Source organism: Rattus norvegicus, chromosome 7 (assembly GCF_036323735.1).
Source record: "Rattus norvegicus strain BN/NHsdMcwi chromosome 7, GRCr8, whole genome shotgun sequence".
In the NCBI taxonomy this organism is placed as follows: Eukaryota; Metazoa; Chordata; class Mammalia; order Rodentia; family Muridae; genus Rattus; species Rattus norvegicus.
Window position 1 is genome coordinate 110,987,097 of NC_086025.1, and position 16,511 is coordinate 111,003,607.

General features: G+C 49.9%; 1 long non-coding RNA gene across 1 annotated transcript; it reads left to right on the plus strand.

Moving 5' to 3' along the window:
• The first annotated feature begins 386 nt into the window (after window positions 1-386).
• LOC120093818 (uncharacterized) lies at window positions 387-8,123 on the plus strand. The gene is made up of 3 exons (XR_005487523.2): window positions 387-997; window positions 4,798-4,906; window positions 7,528-8,123. It is a non-coding gene; the product is annotated as an uncharacterized LOC120093818 (long non-coding RNA).
• The last annotated feature ends 8,388 nt before the right edge of the window (window positions 8,124-16,511 follow it).

Below are 16,511 nucleotides of genomic sequence, written 5' to 3' on the forward strand. Positions count from 1 at the left end.
AAGACGGTGGGTACAATTCAGACTCCCCAGATGGGAGTTAAGTTCTGAGACATATCTGGGGCAAGTTTTCACACAGACATCTGTGTAGACCCAGTGCCTTTTCCTTCTCTGTTCTCTTGCTTTTCAAGGATTCAGTGACTAGGGATCAGCTGAGATCCGAAAATTAATAAATGGAAAATTCCCGAAATAACATAGCTGTGACTGAACGTTTCTTTAAATTTTATTTTTTTCACTTTTTTTTAAAAAGATTTATTTATTTATTTATTTTATATATGTGAGTACACTGTAGCCGTCTTCAGATACACCAGAAGAGGGCATCAGGTCTTATTACAGATGGTTGTGAGCCACCATGTGGTTGCTGGGATTTGAACTCAGGACCTCTGGGAGAGCAGTCAGTGCTCTTAACCCCTGAGCCATCTCTCCAGCCCTAAATTTTATTTTTTTAAGTACTTATTTTTATTTTATGTGAATGGGTGTTTTGCCTGCACGTATGCATATGCAATATGGACATGCCTGGTGCTCACAGAGGCCAGAAGAAGGCTCCCTATTCTCTGGAACTGAAGTGACAGGTGGTCGTTGAGTGTTGGTGTTCTGTCTAAGCTCCGCCCCCACAGCTACCTGGCATCAGCCAGGTAGGTATGCTCCGCCCCACAGTTGCCTGGCAACAGCCAGCTGTGCCTGACACTATAAAAGGAGCTGCTTGGCCCCTCCTCCCTCCCTTCTCCCCTCGTGCTCTTTGCTCTTCTCTGTTCTTGCCCCTATCCCCCCTCCACGTTCCCATGGCCGCCGCCTTCCCTCTCTTCGACTCTTCTCTCATTAAAACCCCTCCACGTGGCACCATGTTTGGGTGTCTTCTGTTGGGGCACACGGGCCGAGATCTAAATCCTAACAGTGAGCTGCCACGCGGTGCTGGGAATTGAACCCTAGTCCTTTGGTGTTAACCACGAAGCCCCCTCCGCAGCTCCACTGAAGAGCTTTGAGGCAATGGGAAGCACAGGTGAGGAAGAAATGAAGCCATCGCTTACACTGTCCAGTTGGTGCTTAATCAAGAACGCTGCCTGCTGCATCTGACTTCAATTCTGATGAAAAGTAGTTCCTATTCAAGTCAGAGATTCCCCAGAACACCCTCAGGGAAGACTCGAGGATTGGAGTTCGAGGTAGAGGAGTTAATTGGTTGTGATGTCCGAGGAAACAGCCGGAGGCCCAGATGACCCCTCGAGATCATTGCTGTGTGCCAGGCATGGTGGTGCATGCCTTTGATCCCAGCGCCTGGGGAGCAGGGACAGGAGGATCTCTGTGAGTTCGAGGCCAGTCCATGTCAACAGCACACATTCGCTCAGGGCTCATGCAGGGCTCTCTCCTCTCCCTATACCAAGTGTAATAGACCCTGGGAGAACTGGTATCTCGGAAGAGGAATTAGAATGTGGAAAAAAATTTAAAGAAATAATGGCCAGAGCCTTTTCAATTTTGGTGAAAGGGATGAATGCATACATATAAGAGGTTCTGTGAATCCCAGAGTCAACATCATAGCAAACCTGCTGGAAATCGAAACTACATATTGAAAATCATCCCGAGAACACATTACATATATGTTGCATATGTGTTACATGCATGTTACATACATGCTGATACACATACAACAGGGATGCTCAGGTAAGAAGCTTTGTGAGGCAAGTGTGTGACTACTATAGGCTGTTTCTACATCCATTTGTTTGTTTTGCTTTTGTTTTTTATCTGGACCAGCTGCCTCTGTCTCCCCAGTGCTGTGCCACCATGCCCAGCCCTCAGCATCTATTTTTTAATTAATTAATTTATGTATACAAGTATATGAGTCCTCTGCCTGCATGTTTGTCTGCAGAAGAGGGTGTCAGATCCCCTTACTACAGATGATAGTGAGCCACCATGTGATTGCTGGGATTTGAACCCAGGACCTCTGAAGAGCAGTCAATGCTCTTAACCGCTGAGCCATCTCTCCAGCTTCCTCAGCAACTATTTTTAAATAGAAGTTTGATTTTTCTCTTGCTAGAAGCAGAGAGGCATCACCTCTGACATAGTTTCCGATCTATATTTCACAGGAAACATGCTTGCATTACTCTGTGCACCAAATAAAGGGGTAGACTTGTGGGTCCCGATACTCTTCAGACCATATTCCTCCTCCTTCCCTCCCCCACTCCCTCCCTTCCCCCTCCTCCCTCTCCCCTCCTCCCTCCCTTCCTCCTCCTCCCTCTCCCCTTCTCCCTCTTCCCTCCTCCCCCTTCCTTCCCCTCTCCCTCTGGCGCTCTCCTCCCTCCCCTCCTCCTCTCCCCCTTCATCCACCAGGCATGCTGGGTACCCCCTGGGGCCTGCAGACACCACAAATTCTCACCCCTTCCTATTGACACTGTGCCACTGAAGCTGTGCTGACTGTAACCCCTGACACCAAGGGCACATCAAAGGGACCCATGTGGGGGACCCTGCAGGTATTCTTCTGTCTGGGTCTATGATGGCTGCAGGGGACTGGACCCACCTGCTGAGTTGACGGAGCACACGCAGAGTGAGCCATTCAAAACCCTAGGGAAGCTAGAAGACACTGGCTCAGCATCATTAGCCGGTTGGGGAAAGCCTGTCAGCTCAAAATCCTAAACGAAATGAAAACAGGTGATGTGGGCAGTTGGTCGAGTGGTAGACACCCAGCAGTGCACACACCGGACAGACAGCATGGCTCTTAGTCTCAGCACCTGGGAGACAGAGGCAGGAAAATCAGGAGTTCAAGGCGGGCCTCAGCTACGTGGTTAGGTCAAGGCTAGCTACAGGAGAGCCTGTCTTACGTGAACAAACGAAACCCTGACGACAATGGGATTTCTGGATGAAGGAGAGTTAGACATCCAGAGGGGCTGGAGAACTGCTCATCAGTCTAACTGCCCTTGCAGAGAGGACCTGGGTTTAGTTCCCAGCACCCATACGACGGGTGGCTCACAAACATTTGCAACCACAGTCCAGGGGTTCTGACCTCCTCTGGCACCAGACAAAGCATTCATGAGCATGAAAGCAAGGGATGGAGGGACAGAGGGAAGGAAGGAGGGAGGGAGAACAAAGAAATCATCATCTTCAGAAATGAATGCCTGTTGGCAGAAACAAACCCCTCAGGCCAAAGTCAAATGACACCAACAGGAGAATCATTTCTCCAGAATCAGGCAGACATCAGAAATTATAAATATACCATGCGACTATAATCCCTCCCACAGGGGAAGCTAAGGCAGGACTTGTGGATTCAAGGTCAGCCTGGGCTACCCTGCAAGGGTACCCTGTTACCAAAAGGGAAAAAAGAAATTATTAGTAACGGAAGGACTACACTTTCTTTCTTTCTAAAATATGCATTGCTTGGGGCTCAAGCAGTTCAGAGCCCTCGTTGCTCTTGCAGAGGACCTGGGTTCAGTTTCCAGAGCCCACATGGCGGCTCACAACCATCTGTGACTCCAGTTCCAGGAGACACTCTTCTGGCTTTCTCTGGCACCAGGAAGGCATGTGGTGCACATACATATGTGCAGGCAAAACATCCATAGCACATGAAATTTTAAAAAAAGAAAGAATTCTAAAATGCACGTTACATTGACACAAAAGGCGACATTCTCGTGAGGTTTATGTTACAGGCACGCCCGGCAACAAGAACCTGAAGGGTGGAGGGTGGTGGACTTAGCTTCGAAGCTGCAAGGCCCCTGTGCTCGCCAGGACTGGTAAATAGGAACTACCAAGTGGGAAACAGCTCAGAGGAACACCTGTGGGATGATGGGAGTCTAGAGGGGCATCGGCCACACTGAGGGGCCGGGCAGATCCCTGCAAGAACTCGCCCCCTGCTGTGTGTGCTATGAAGAGCAAAAGGGGCCAGATGTGCGAGGTGGGGTTGTGGTGGGGGCATCCAGAGAAGAATGAAAGCGAACGTGGGCGGTGTGGGGGGTGGGGTCAGAACTTAAATGCTGTCGGAGCTCAGGAGGGAGCAGGGACAGAAAGAGGAGGATCATGGGTAAGGCCTGTGTGAAAGCCTGTGTCTACCGTCTTTGTGTCTGTGTGCGTCCCATCTTGCCTTGGAGCTCCAAAGAGGAAAAGACTCTGCCTGACTCATCTTTATCTTCTCGAGCCTTGAAAGTACCCACTACTACCTCGGAAGGTTTGTTGGGCGGATAGATAGGTAGATGAATGACTGAGTGAATAAACGAGTGAGTGAATGAATGAAGTGTCTCTACCTCTCTTCTGTAGTCTTCTTGCCAATTCATACACTCTCTAAGGTATTTGGGTGGTGGTGGTGGGGTGACGCTTTCTTCGGGTCCTTTGTGTCACTTGCTACATCTCAGCTTTGTGACCTTGGAGTCAGCCGTGCTGGTGGGTGAGAAGCAGATCCCAAGTGGACCTTTTAAATATTCATGGCTCAGAAGCCATCCCAGCTGGACCTTTTAAATATTCATGAGAGCGAGGCTCTGGCAGGCCGGATGGATATGAGCAGAATTCGGAAAGGCCTCGTGCAGTGGACGTGCTGAATTAAAAATGAAGCTGGGGTGGTCTGTCCGAGGGGTGCGATTGAAGTTAGGAGACCCTCGCAACCTTCCTCTACTCCTCCACAGAGCCTCGTGCCCTTGGACAGTCAATTTCAGGCTCCGGGAAATGGCGAGTAACTCTGGTGGCAGCTGGATCATTCCTCCTTACAGCCCCTGTTCACATGTCATCACCGTGGGGCCCTTCTCCTTCTCCAACCTGGGCAGGCGCTGGCATGGTTTTCTGGGTCACAGCACCTCTGATTTAGTCCTTGGCTGTTTTCCCTTGTAGAGACCACCATCCTGAGAGACATCGAACCAAGAAGCATGGATCTCCAGAAGTTCTCATTGTGGAAAAAATACGGCACCTCCACCCCCTTCACAGAGTGGTTGACTCATAGGTGAGGTCTCCTCCCACCAGCCAACATCTAATTTAGGTTTGAACTCCACCCATGGTTCCCTTGTCTGAACTTTTTGAATGTGTCTTTCCTGGACCTTTTTTTCTTGGTGTGTGTGTGTGTGTATGTGTGAGCACACGTGTGCGTACATGTGTGTGTGTACATGTATATGTGTATGTGTACATGTGTGTGTGTGTATGTGTACATGCAGAAGGTAGAGATCAGCCTTGGGTGTTGTCTCTCAGGGGCTGTCCACATGGAATTTTTAGACATAGGTCTCTCATTGGCCTGGAGATGACCCATGGTAGGCTAGGTTGACTGGCCAGCAAGCTCCAGAGCGCCTGTTCCTGTCTCCCCAGCTCTGGGATTACAGACATCTGCTACCACAACTGGCTTTTTTTTTTTTTTTTATTACTAAATTTTTTAAAACTCTGGGTGTTGAGGATTGAACTTGGGCCCTCATAACTGTAGCAAGCACTACCTCCTGACTCATGTTGTCTTTTCGGTCCCATCTCTGCATCCTCCGGCTCCTAAAAGATGGCCTGTTCCTTCTTATCTCCCTGAGTCTCCCGCACTCATGAACGGAGTCTTCTGAAAGCTCCGCCCTTATCTGCCCAGATCTTAGCTGTTCACCTGTGTTGTTACATAGCTTCTGTCACCTTTAGAAAGTGCCTCTTGCTCATTTCCTGCATCTCAGCTCCTTACCGCCTTGTGGACATTCCCCTCTGCCTCTTACTGGGAGGCAGAAGTGCCCCTCTGCTTCCTATTGGGAGGTGGAAGTGACCCTCTGCTTCCGATTGGGAGGCGGAAGTGCTCCTCTGCCTCCTACAGGGAGCCGGAAGTGCCCCTCTGCCTCCTACAGGGAGCCGGAAGTGCCCTTCTGCCTCCTTCAGGGAGATGGAAGTGCCCCTCTGTCTCTTGGATCTTGCACTTCGCTGAAGCTCCATCCGATTTACACATTTGACTTTTCTGATCTTTGCTGAGGAGCAGCTGGAGGCAGCCGCTGGAGTTGCCCAGTCCACTTGGCCTTTACACTACAGCCTTCCTTCTCGGAAGATCCATCCATTTCCCCTCTCAGTTAAAGTGCTACCCTCCAAGTCCCCAGATGAGTCGGACCTAGCATTTCGACAGCAACTCTAAAGTTTCTGAGTAAACCCCGCATCTCCCTGCTCCCCTGAGCAACTGGATAGAGGTCTTTTAAATTGGTCTTAGTTGCTGGGACTTAAAAATCCACCTGGAAGATTTCACTATTTCAAGGGTGATGGGACAGGACAGAGCTCGGATGAGTAGGACTCTGGTCCCCTTTGCTGTTTACTGTAGTTGCTGGGAGCTGCCACCCAGGGGCTGAGGCCAACATAGCAAACCCCCAGAGATCCCTGCCGAGGTCCGTGCTGGGCAAAGGGTGGCTCACTAGTCCATGGTCATCCATCTGAGAGGTGGGCCTCATTCTAGTTCCTTCTCAGAGAAGACAAAGGACAGAATCTGGGGAAGCGGGTAGAAGGGGAGTGGAGAGCGATCTATGTCCAGGGTCCCAGTTTGCTCTCTGTGACCAGAGAAAGCTTCTTGGGGAGGAAAGGGCTTACTGGGCTCACATATCTCAATCATAGTCCCTCCTAAGGGGGAGCCATGGCACAAACTCAAGGCAGGAACTTGAAGGCAGGAGCTGATGTAGACGCCGTGGCTGGCTCCCATGGCTTGCTCAGCCTGCTTTCTTATAGAACGCAGGACCACTTGCCTAGGACCACAGTGAGGTGATCCCTGCCACATTAGTCACTAATGGTGAAAATTCCCCAGACGCTTGCCTATGGACCAATTTGACAGAGGCAGTTCTCCAACTGAAGTCCTCTCTTCCCAGATAATCCTGGCTTGTGTCAAGCTGACAACAGACAGACAGACAGACAGACAGACAGACAGACAGACAGACAGACAGACAAACCAGGATACCCAGCAATTCCCAGTGCTAACAGCTGAAGGCCCTGAACCTCATACCTGAGTGGTCCCTCATTCTCAAACACGGTCAAGAGATTTTAAAATTATTTATGCATTTATGTTTTTAGCCAGTGTACTACTAATAGATTCCATAGATCCCATTTTGGCATTTTCAAACGTAATTTGTTTTTATTAAGCTCCTCCTTCTTCCCGTTACCCCCACTCACTCTTTTTTTTTAAAGATTTATTTATTATTTAATGTATATGCATACACTGTAGCTGTCTTCAGACACAGCAGAAGAGGGCATCAGTCCCACTATAGATGGTTGTGAGCCACCATGTGGTTGCTGGGAATTGAACTCAAGTCCTATGGAAGAGCAATCAGTGCTCTTAACCTCTGAGCCATCTCTCCAGCCCACCCCCACTCACTCTTAAACCTTTCCACCTCTTTCCTGTTTTAATGTCACAGGCATTCTACCCCCCCCCCCAGGAAAAACAGTCCCTGCTCATGGTATCCTTTCTAGTTTTCACGAGCTGTACTCACATTCATATCTGTACATGCACATACATGTACATAGCTACGCATGTACACACATGCGCACACACATGTATTAATAACTAGGATTTGACTATGAAAGACAACATGTGGTATTTGTCTTCCCGAGACTGAATTACCTCACTATAATAATTTCCAGATCCATCCGTTTTCCTGGAACTTTAAAAATAGAACCATCATATGACCCAGATATTCCACTCCCCGGCATGTACCCAGAGGACTCCATACCCTGCCACCGGGATGCTTTGCTGCTCTCTCTATTCACAGAAGTTGGGGAATAGAAGCAACCCAGATGCTCAACAACCGACGAATTGAAAGTGAGATGTAGCGTGTGTGTACACATGCGCGCGCAAGCACACGCACACACTCATACACATGGGATTTTATGCAGTAGCAGAGGTCTCACTGGTGTTTCCAGTGTGGGTCTGTAACAGAATTGAAAAAGTTAAGGAAGGAGAAACAACCATTACACTTACTAACACCTCCAGAAGCCTGAATGACAGAAGTACCTTTCCAAGCATAGCCTCTGAGAGCCGAACAGAGCGGCCTCTTTCCATCAGCCTCAAACCTTTGCCTTGTCTCAGTATCCACAGCTGCAGTCCCCACGTGAAGGCTGGTGTCCCCACATTGTCCCGTGGTCTCATTGCCTGGTCTGGGTGTGTGCGTGCGTCTTCTCAGCACACAAGTTACTCCCATGCAGGGAGGGAGGCTCCAAATACAGCCATGCTCCCTAAATTCTGTCCTGCACTGTCCTTGGTCTTGGGCATCTTGTGGCAATCAACACAGAGGACGAAATGAGATCAGTGTTAGGGAGCTTCAGCGGGGGCCGCTGGTGGAGATCTGTACCCCACTCTTGTGGAGGCTGAGGCAGGAGATTATGCACTCAAGACCCCTTCTTAAAATAGAGATAGGGATGGGGATGGGGGATAGAGAGAGAAGAAAGGAAGGAAGGAAGGAAGGAAGGAAGGAAGGGAGGGAGGGAGGGAGGGAGGGAGGGAGGGAGGGAGGGAGGGAGGGAGGGAGGGACTGAAGACAGTTCCGTAAGTTACTGTCTCCAGCCCAGTACAGAAACCCTTTGGTGTTTGGTCCTGCAGCAGAAACCGGCCTTGGAGCTTGGTGAGGCTTTCCCTGTGTCTCCTGGTATCATATATGGTTTTCTCCATGAAGCCATGTGGTAACCAGTTTATTCCGCCAGCTCCTCCTCCACCCGCCTTCTGCCAGATGCTAGCAGGGGAAAACTGAACCAGGAGGCTGGGGGTGGGGGTGGGGTGGAAGCAGGGAGGAATTGGGAAGAGCGGGCAGAGAAGCTAGAAGTCCTTGATACAGAAGAGCAAGGCTTTGTGAGAGCGTTAGGAGGAAGCAGGAGCTTCGGAGGCTCGGTCGTCTTGCTCGGACAGTGAATACAGCCACACAGCCGGCCCAGAGGCCGGCAGCTCCCGTCCCGTGCCAGGACTTGACAAAGGCAGAACCAGAGGGAGGAATGTCGGATTTCTCAACTAGTACATGGGGATGAAGAGGAAGCCCTCAAAAAGGTTCAGGTTTGCTGCCTGCCTTCTCAATTCATCATCCTGTAGTAGACTACGATGTCTACTGTGTCTTTGAGCTACGGGTCATGGCTCTAAAACCCCTTAAGGGTAATGGAATCTCTCCCTAGGAAACAAGGAAATCCTTAGAGGGAGAAGGCTGTGGAGCGAAGGCCTGGAGGGAGGCTCAGCCCTGCCGCGGAGAATCCTGGTCCCCCTGGGGACCTGCTTGAGCCAAAGCGTCTTTTAAGAAGTGTGTGGGCACCCTCGTGTGGACGCTTTGTTAGTACTATGCGCTTGCTTTCTAGCTCATTTTATTCCTGAGCGAAGTGTTTTCTAAGTCTGGTGGCGCTATTTTAGGAGACAGAACCTTTCCGGAGGTGGTCCTGGCTGACAGAGGCAAGTCACCTGGGTGGACCTTTGGAGGTTATCCCTGCCCCTTCCTTCTGGGCTGCAGTTTCGCTCTAATGTTTCATTCCTTTGGCTTCTCTAACTTCCTGGTGTCGCCCTTTCACTCCCACAGCTTCCCTCGTGCCCCCTCATGGGCTGTCGGAAAGAATCTGACTCTGTTACACATTCTGCGACATTGGAAGTCCCCATGCTCCTAACTCTTGTGTTTTCTGTGTGTGCAAAACCAACATGATAATGGTTGATATGCAGCTGGGTTTCCTTAAACCATGGCTGCACTGACCTCTGGGCAACTTCCCACAGCAAGTGAATCTTTTAGGTGGCCCTGGGGAAGCAATGTGTAGTAAGGCTGCGGGGCAAAGGTGCTGTTCATACGTTCACACAGGTGTGCAGTTACCTTCCTTCTTTAAAATGGAGTCTCCCAGGGCAAGCGGGGGGAAATCTGTTTTCAATAACAATACAAAGTCATTTAGTCATTGTACAGCCCAATCTTAACTCTCAACCTCCCAGCTAGCTACAATAGGCTTGCTTGTGCCACTAGGCCTGGCTAGGACATGCACAGTTTTTTGTTTTTTTTTTTTGTTTGTTTTTTGTTTGTTTTTTTTGTTTTTTTTCTTTCTTTTTTTTCTTTTTGGACTTCATTATTCAGTTTGGTACAGATTGGTTATAAAAGAATTTCCAAAGGCAGGTTGAAGAGATGGCTCAATGGTTCAGAGAATCTAGCTTCCACTCCTAGCACCCACACAGCGGCAGTTCACAACCATGTGTAATTCCAGTTCCAGGGGATCTGATGTGTCCAATGGCACTAGGCAAGGGTGGCATATATCTAGGCAAAACACCCATACATATAAAATTAAATTAATTAGAAAGACCAGGCATGGTGGAGCATGCCTTTAATCCTAGCACTCGGGAGGCAGAGGCAGAGGCAGAGGCAGAGGCAGAGGCAGGTAGAGCTTTGTGAGTTCGAGGCCAGCCTGGTCTACATAGTGAGTTCCAGGACACCCTGGGGTGTTAAGACAGAGAAACCCTGTCTCGAAACAAACGAAACCGAACAGAACAGAACCAAACCGAACAGAACCAAACAAAACCAAATAAAACCAACAAAAATCAAAAAGAAGAAAGAAATTAGAAAAAAAATTTCAATAGGGATATCTGAAGGAATTTGTTGAATCCCAATTCTGATCAAAAAGTCTAAGGCCTCTTTGGACGTGTAGCCTTTGATAGAGGAAATTACACTACTCTAGGAACATCTGGGCCCAGGCTCTTTTTCTGTGCAGTCAGACGACAAAGACTGGAAACCAGGACTCCAACCCCTAACCACGGGAAAAATGCAGACTAGAAAGGCCAGCGACTCCATAGAAGCAGCGTTGGAGCGCCCCCGTGTGGACAAGATGTGCGTGAGCGGCATCCAAAGTTGATCAATAAGGGGAGGCCATACTGTTGCTGTGCTGGTCCTCAGCTGACAGTGTTAGCTCCTGCAACTGTGGCTCTGACTGTGCTGAGAATGGACCCTGCAACGCGCGACCGAAGGCAGGGCACTGCCCCGTGACTCCAAAAGCCAGACAGGCTTTGTACGAACTAGAAAGAGAAGGGGAGAAAATGAGATGGGGAGCAAGAACAAGGAAGAAGGGGTTGGGGATTTAGCTCAGTGGTAGAGCGCTTGCCTAGGAAGCGAAAGGCCCTGGGTTCGGTCCCCAGCTCCGAAAAGAAAGCACACACACAAAAAAAAAATAGAACAAGGAAGAAAACGGCAAGAGGCAGGGAAAGCAGAAACGAAGGGAGAAGGGAGGAGAAAATGCCTCGAGGGCTACAGGACTGTTAGAGTTAGGTTCCCAGGGAGTTTGGTTCCTAGGGACTTCCACCACCCTGTGTTCTTGCCTGGGCACGGGGGGGGGGTGTCACTCTATTTTGGTGTGAGGAATAAATGATTAAGTAGGAACCCTGTTGAATAGGATGAATAGGTCCTGATCCCTCTAGGGAAGGAGAACGTCTGAGAGACCTCTCCTCAGAGGTAGTCTATGGCCAAAAGAAAAGTGTGGGCAGTGAGTACTGTGTTGAATAGCAGGACTGGAGAAGGAATATGAAGGGAGCTTGGCTGAGGGTGCTTGTGGTCCGTCTGTCTTGGTCCCGCTCCAGCTGACCCTTGTCCACACCTGGACACAGGCCCTCCAAGCAAAATCAATCCTCTGCTTAGCGATAGGGAAGGAATGCTCCTGTGTTCACCCCAGCCAGACATGTGTGAACTTTACCCTATGTGACCTGAGGTGACAGAATCTGAAAGAAATGCCTGGGTGAAGGGGCAGTGTGTGCACAGGAGGAACAGAAGGGACTTGCTGACACCCTGACAGAACTGTCCAGGGGAGCCAGTCAACGTAGCATGGCTCAGTGAGTCAGTGCAGGGATGCGGCTTGGTAGCAGCCATCTTGAGTCACAACCGTCAGGAGTATCTGTGAGAAACCTTCCCCTGCATGGCCTCCCTGTCCTTTGTAGTGACATGTAGACTTGTTATAGCAAGACCCAGTGCTGTCAGAATTAGAGACATACCCTGTCTCATTGGTATCAGCTGAGGCAAGCAGACACATTTGTCTTTGGTGGAAGTCACCCTTACCCTGCTTAGCATATGCGCCCCTCCCTGTGACCCGGCCTTCAGGCTTCCTGCTTCCCTTGGCCTCACACTGGCCATAGTTTCTGCATCATTGCTGTAATAAAACACCATGACCAAGACAACTTATAGAAGGCTTTATTTGGACTTGTGGATCCAGAGTTCGTCGTGTCGAGGAAGCCTGGCAGTGTGCAGTAGGCCTGGTGGCTGAAGCAGAAGCTGACGGTCCACATCTTGAACTGCAAGCATAAAGCAGAGTGAACTAGAAGTAACAAGAGTCTTTACATTCTTAAAGCCCATCTCCAATGACACGTCTCCTTCAACAAGGCCATGCCTTTAAGCATCACTGTTAGCTATTCACAGCACTCGGGAGGTGGGGAAAACCTTCTGGGTCATGGACTCCAGACTGGGGAAAGTCTTCCCTGTGTAAACTGTAAGCTTCCTTTACTTTGTAAACTTTGTAAACCAGAAAGGCAGGAAAGTGGCCAGGCCTTCACCTCATAGGCTCCAGCAGCCAGGCCCCTCCCCCAGACCTCCCTAACTGTCGTAACAGGTTTCCGCCTCTTTAACTGTCACCAAGCTCACCTCCAGCCCCTCACCAGGACCGTCCCTGGATTGTGCTAATTCTAGGTGGAACCGCTGGGACTTGAAAATCCACCAATCTTCACTCTGGAAATCCCTGCCCCTCCCCCTAGAAAACTCCACCCACTAAGGGATCCTATATAAAGGCTGTGCCTACTCAGTTCCCTGCTGTCTGCCCCCCTGGATTCAACCCTCCACACCTTAGACCTTACTAATAAATCTGTTATGAGATTTGCTGCCTGCTGTGACTCCCTCATTGGAAGTCAAGAGTAATGAAAAGAAGAAGAGGAGCAGGGCTGAGGCTCCTGAGTCCTCAGCTCGGCTGGGCCTACCCTCCTCTGGGACTGCCAAGCCTCTGCTGAGGAGGCCTCCTCTCAGAGCTGTGAGGTTCCTGGACCCCCTTGTCTCAGGACGCCCTTCCATTGGGACATCTTTTCCCCTCAGAGCTGTTTGATTCTTGATATTCTGAGTCCCAGGACACCTTCCCATTCCTGTAGAAAGGCCGTCATTTTGGTTCCGTGACTCAGAGAGGCTCTCCTGGTGCTCGTGCTCCCCCCATCTGAGCAGCACTAGGACCCTATCTTTCATCCGGTTGGTCTGTAGCAGACACCTTCAGGCTCATCCCATCCATCAGCAACTGCTAGATAAGCTGCCCCTTCTGGTCGGTGTAAATGCTTCCCTGAGTCCGAGGAAGTGACTATTGAGTGTCTGGCACCCCTCTAGTACTCTGGGAGGTGGAGGTACCCCCATCCATGGTCTTTAAGGCTACAGTTGGTCCTCTTCACCTTAGGCCCTACTGGGCCATCCTGCCTCTCTCTGCCCTCTCTACCTGACCCCATCCAGCACCCTCGGAGCTGTAGCCTTGCAGGTTTTTTAGGCCCCCCCCTTTTTAAAGATTCATTCATTATATATAAGTACACTGTAGCTGTCTTCAGACACACCAGAAGAGGGCATCGGATCCCATTACAGATGGTTGTGAGCCACCATGTGGTTGCTGGGATTTGAACCTCAGGAAGAGTAGTCGGGTGCACTGAGCCATCTCTCCAGCACCCCAACTGTGTTTTTGTGTCTCTCCATGACCTTCTCTCACCATCCCATCCAAGCTGCCTATAATTCCACAGCCTCTCTAGGCTCTTGTGGCTTTTGTGATCCCTTTCCTTCCCCTTTTCCTGTGGATGAGACCCCATTCCTAGAGACTCAGTTCTCTGCCTTTAGACTTTAGCCAGGCTAAGGTCTGACCCCCATTGAGTGTGTGACAATCCTCTGAATCCCCTAAACAGACTTGTGTCACTCTTACATTTTCCTCCCCCTCTCTCACCCATGGGAATGGGGTCTTCTGTGCCCTCTAATTCACCCTGGGGATGCCTTTTAGCCTCCCCACCTGGCACCCGACCTGAAGGGCTCAAAATTTACCTTTGCAATCAGATATGGCCTCCATATCCCATGGAGAGTCACAACCCAGATGGCTTACAATGGCACCCTAGATCCCAGTATTACTGGAGGCCTTTACAGATGCTGTGAGCAATCGGGGACGTGGAAAAGGATTCCTTGCATCTAAGCCTTCTCTTACCTCCGTTCCAAGGCTTCTCTCTGTTCTCTCTCTCAGTTCCTTTTAGCTACAAAACCTGAACAAGATGATTTACTCCACTGTTTTCAATCCAGCTAACGAACCCCCTCCCCATCAACCTAACCCCACAGCCCCTCTCCTCCTCCTGTTTCCCTGTCTCTGTCTTCAGCAACAGGTTACCCAGATGGACTCTCCCTGGTGCCCTCTCTTAGTCCACAAGCAGCCCCTCATTGCTAGTTTCCTCTTTGCCAAAGGACTTTACCTCCCTGTACCGAGCCTCACCCAGCCATGGCTCCCCCTTTGTGGGAAGCTGCTGGAGTGAATGGCTTAGGCTACATGCTATATGCTACCTTGCCATTAAGCAAACTCTCTCAGAGAAGCGATTAGAGGTCCTCTACTGCTAATTTCTCCACCTTTGTTAGGCCATTCCGGTTTATATTACCCAATCTTATAATCTCACCTTCCGCCATGCCCCATGACCTGTACGAACAATCTTGTCCCTGAGGAGCGCAGGTGAGTCTGGGATTAGGCTAGGGCACGTGCAGATGAAAACCACTGACTGAGGCAGTTCCAGCTGGAACCCTGGATGGGATTACCGTATCCCAAGAGACATCAGAGCTAGGGATCAATTTGTGACTTGTCTCTTGACTGGACTTCGTAAGGCCACCCTTAAGGTGGTAAATTATGAAAACGTCCGAGAAGCCATCCAGGACAAACAGGAAAACCCATCTTAATCCCCAGAAGGCCTTACAAAGGCCCTCTTCAGTGAACCAGTCTGGATCCTAAGACTCCAGATGGAAGATAATTCTTCATGACTTATTCTCTCAGAGTTTCTCTGATATTAGGACCAAACTTAAACGTCTAGAGAAAGAATCCCTGATTCTGCTGGGATTCCACTGGCAAATGCCTTAACTGCGGTCTTTAAGGTATACCATGGGAGACAGGAAAAAGCCCCCATACAAAGATTCCTTATGGTACCTGAGACCTACATCCTGCTTCAACAACCGCCCAGGCCCCCAACTCTCCCGAAGCCTAAGAACCTCCAGCTCCCTGTTTTAAATGAGGTCAGGGAGGTCAGCTATTCTGTGTCCAAGGTGCCATCAAGGTAAGAGGGCATCAGGCCCATGGACAATTGAAGGGGCCCAGCTCCCTTGGCCTGACCACCACCATCTCCACCAGGAGGCTTGGGTAGTTATCAGGGTGTTCAATCTCCTTCCCTTTAGATGCTGGGGCCACCTACTCTGTCCTGACATAATCTAGGGACCCATCTCTCCTTGTTTTCTCCTTGTTTTACCAGGCTCACCAAATGTCACCTCTTAGCTGTATGTTTAGGGGTATCTCCCTTACCCATTCCTCCGTAGTGGGACCAACCCGTCCTTCTCCTTGCTAGGAAGGGGCCTTGAAGTGGACATTTCTAGTTTCTTTGGAGACTTAGTTGTATCATGTGATGTTTTCGTGGACGCTGTTTTGTGAGAGGGCATATGGTGTTTTGCTGAAACAGACACATGAGAGGGCGTTTTGCTGAAGCAGACACGTGAAAGGGTGCGCGATGTTTTGCTGGAACAGATCCTTGAGAGGGCGCATGACGTTTAGAAAGAGTGCAAATGGAACTCCATAAACAGGGAGAGAATGCTCTTGCATTGCTGTGCTTTGCAACGCTTTGATGGTCTTCACTTCATAGAGAGAAACACGCCGGAGAAATTTCTCGTGTTATTCCAGCTGACTCTTCCCACTTCCGCTGGCTCAAACTGCTGCTTCTGACTTGGATCCAGTGTTTGCTGTTGGACTGAGCTGCTGGTATCCTGACAATGGAGATTAGAATTGCCTTAAAGAACTACTTTAAACAGGACCACCCTTGTCCTATCAACCATGTTTCTCCCCTATCTTTGGTCTGTGCTCTAGAAGGTAGGTTAAGAACCCCAAATAAAATAGCTTTTGAAAAATCAGCCCACAGGACCTCCTAGCCAAAATGGAAGCCTCTGCTTCTTTTGCTCCCCAACGTGTGCTTGACCTCAGCCTTTCCAGTCACCCCTCCCTCCTTCCCTCCTCCTCTTCCAAACCATGCAGCTTGAAACACCACCTCCCTCAGCAGCTTCCTCCGGGGGCCCCAGGTATGGGACCCCAAATCCTCTCTAGCCAAACACCACCCTTCTCTCATCATTCAGTGGACAGCCAGTCCTGCCTCCTGGCCACATGTCTCATCTACCACCTCTCCCTGATCACCTCTTCCCTTCTCTGTCACAATATCTTTGCATGCACACCCACCCCTACTTGCTTCAGCCTCATACTGACCCCCTTTCCTCCTCAATCAACACTGGGACTTGGTCTTCCTCTCTCTCCTGGTCACAACCCCCAACAGACAGGCCTTTTCAGGGTTGTCCTTACTACCCCAACTGCAGCTAAACCCGATGGCTTCCCTCACTGGATTTACTTTTCTCATC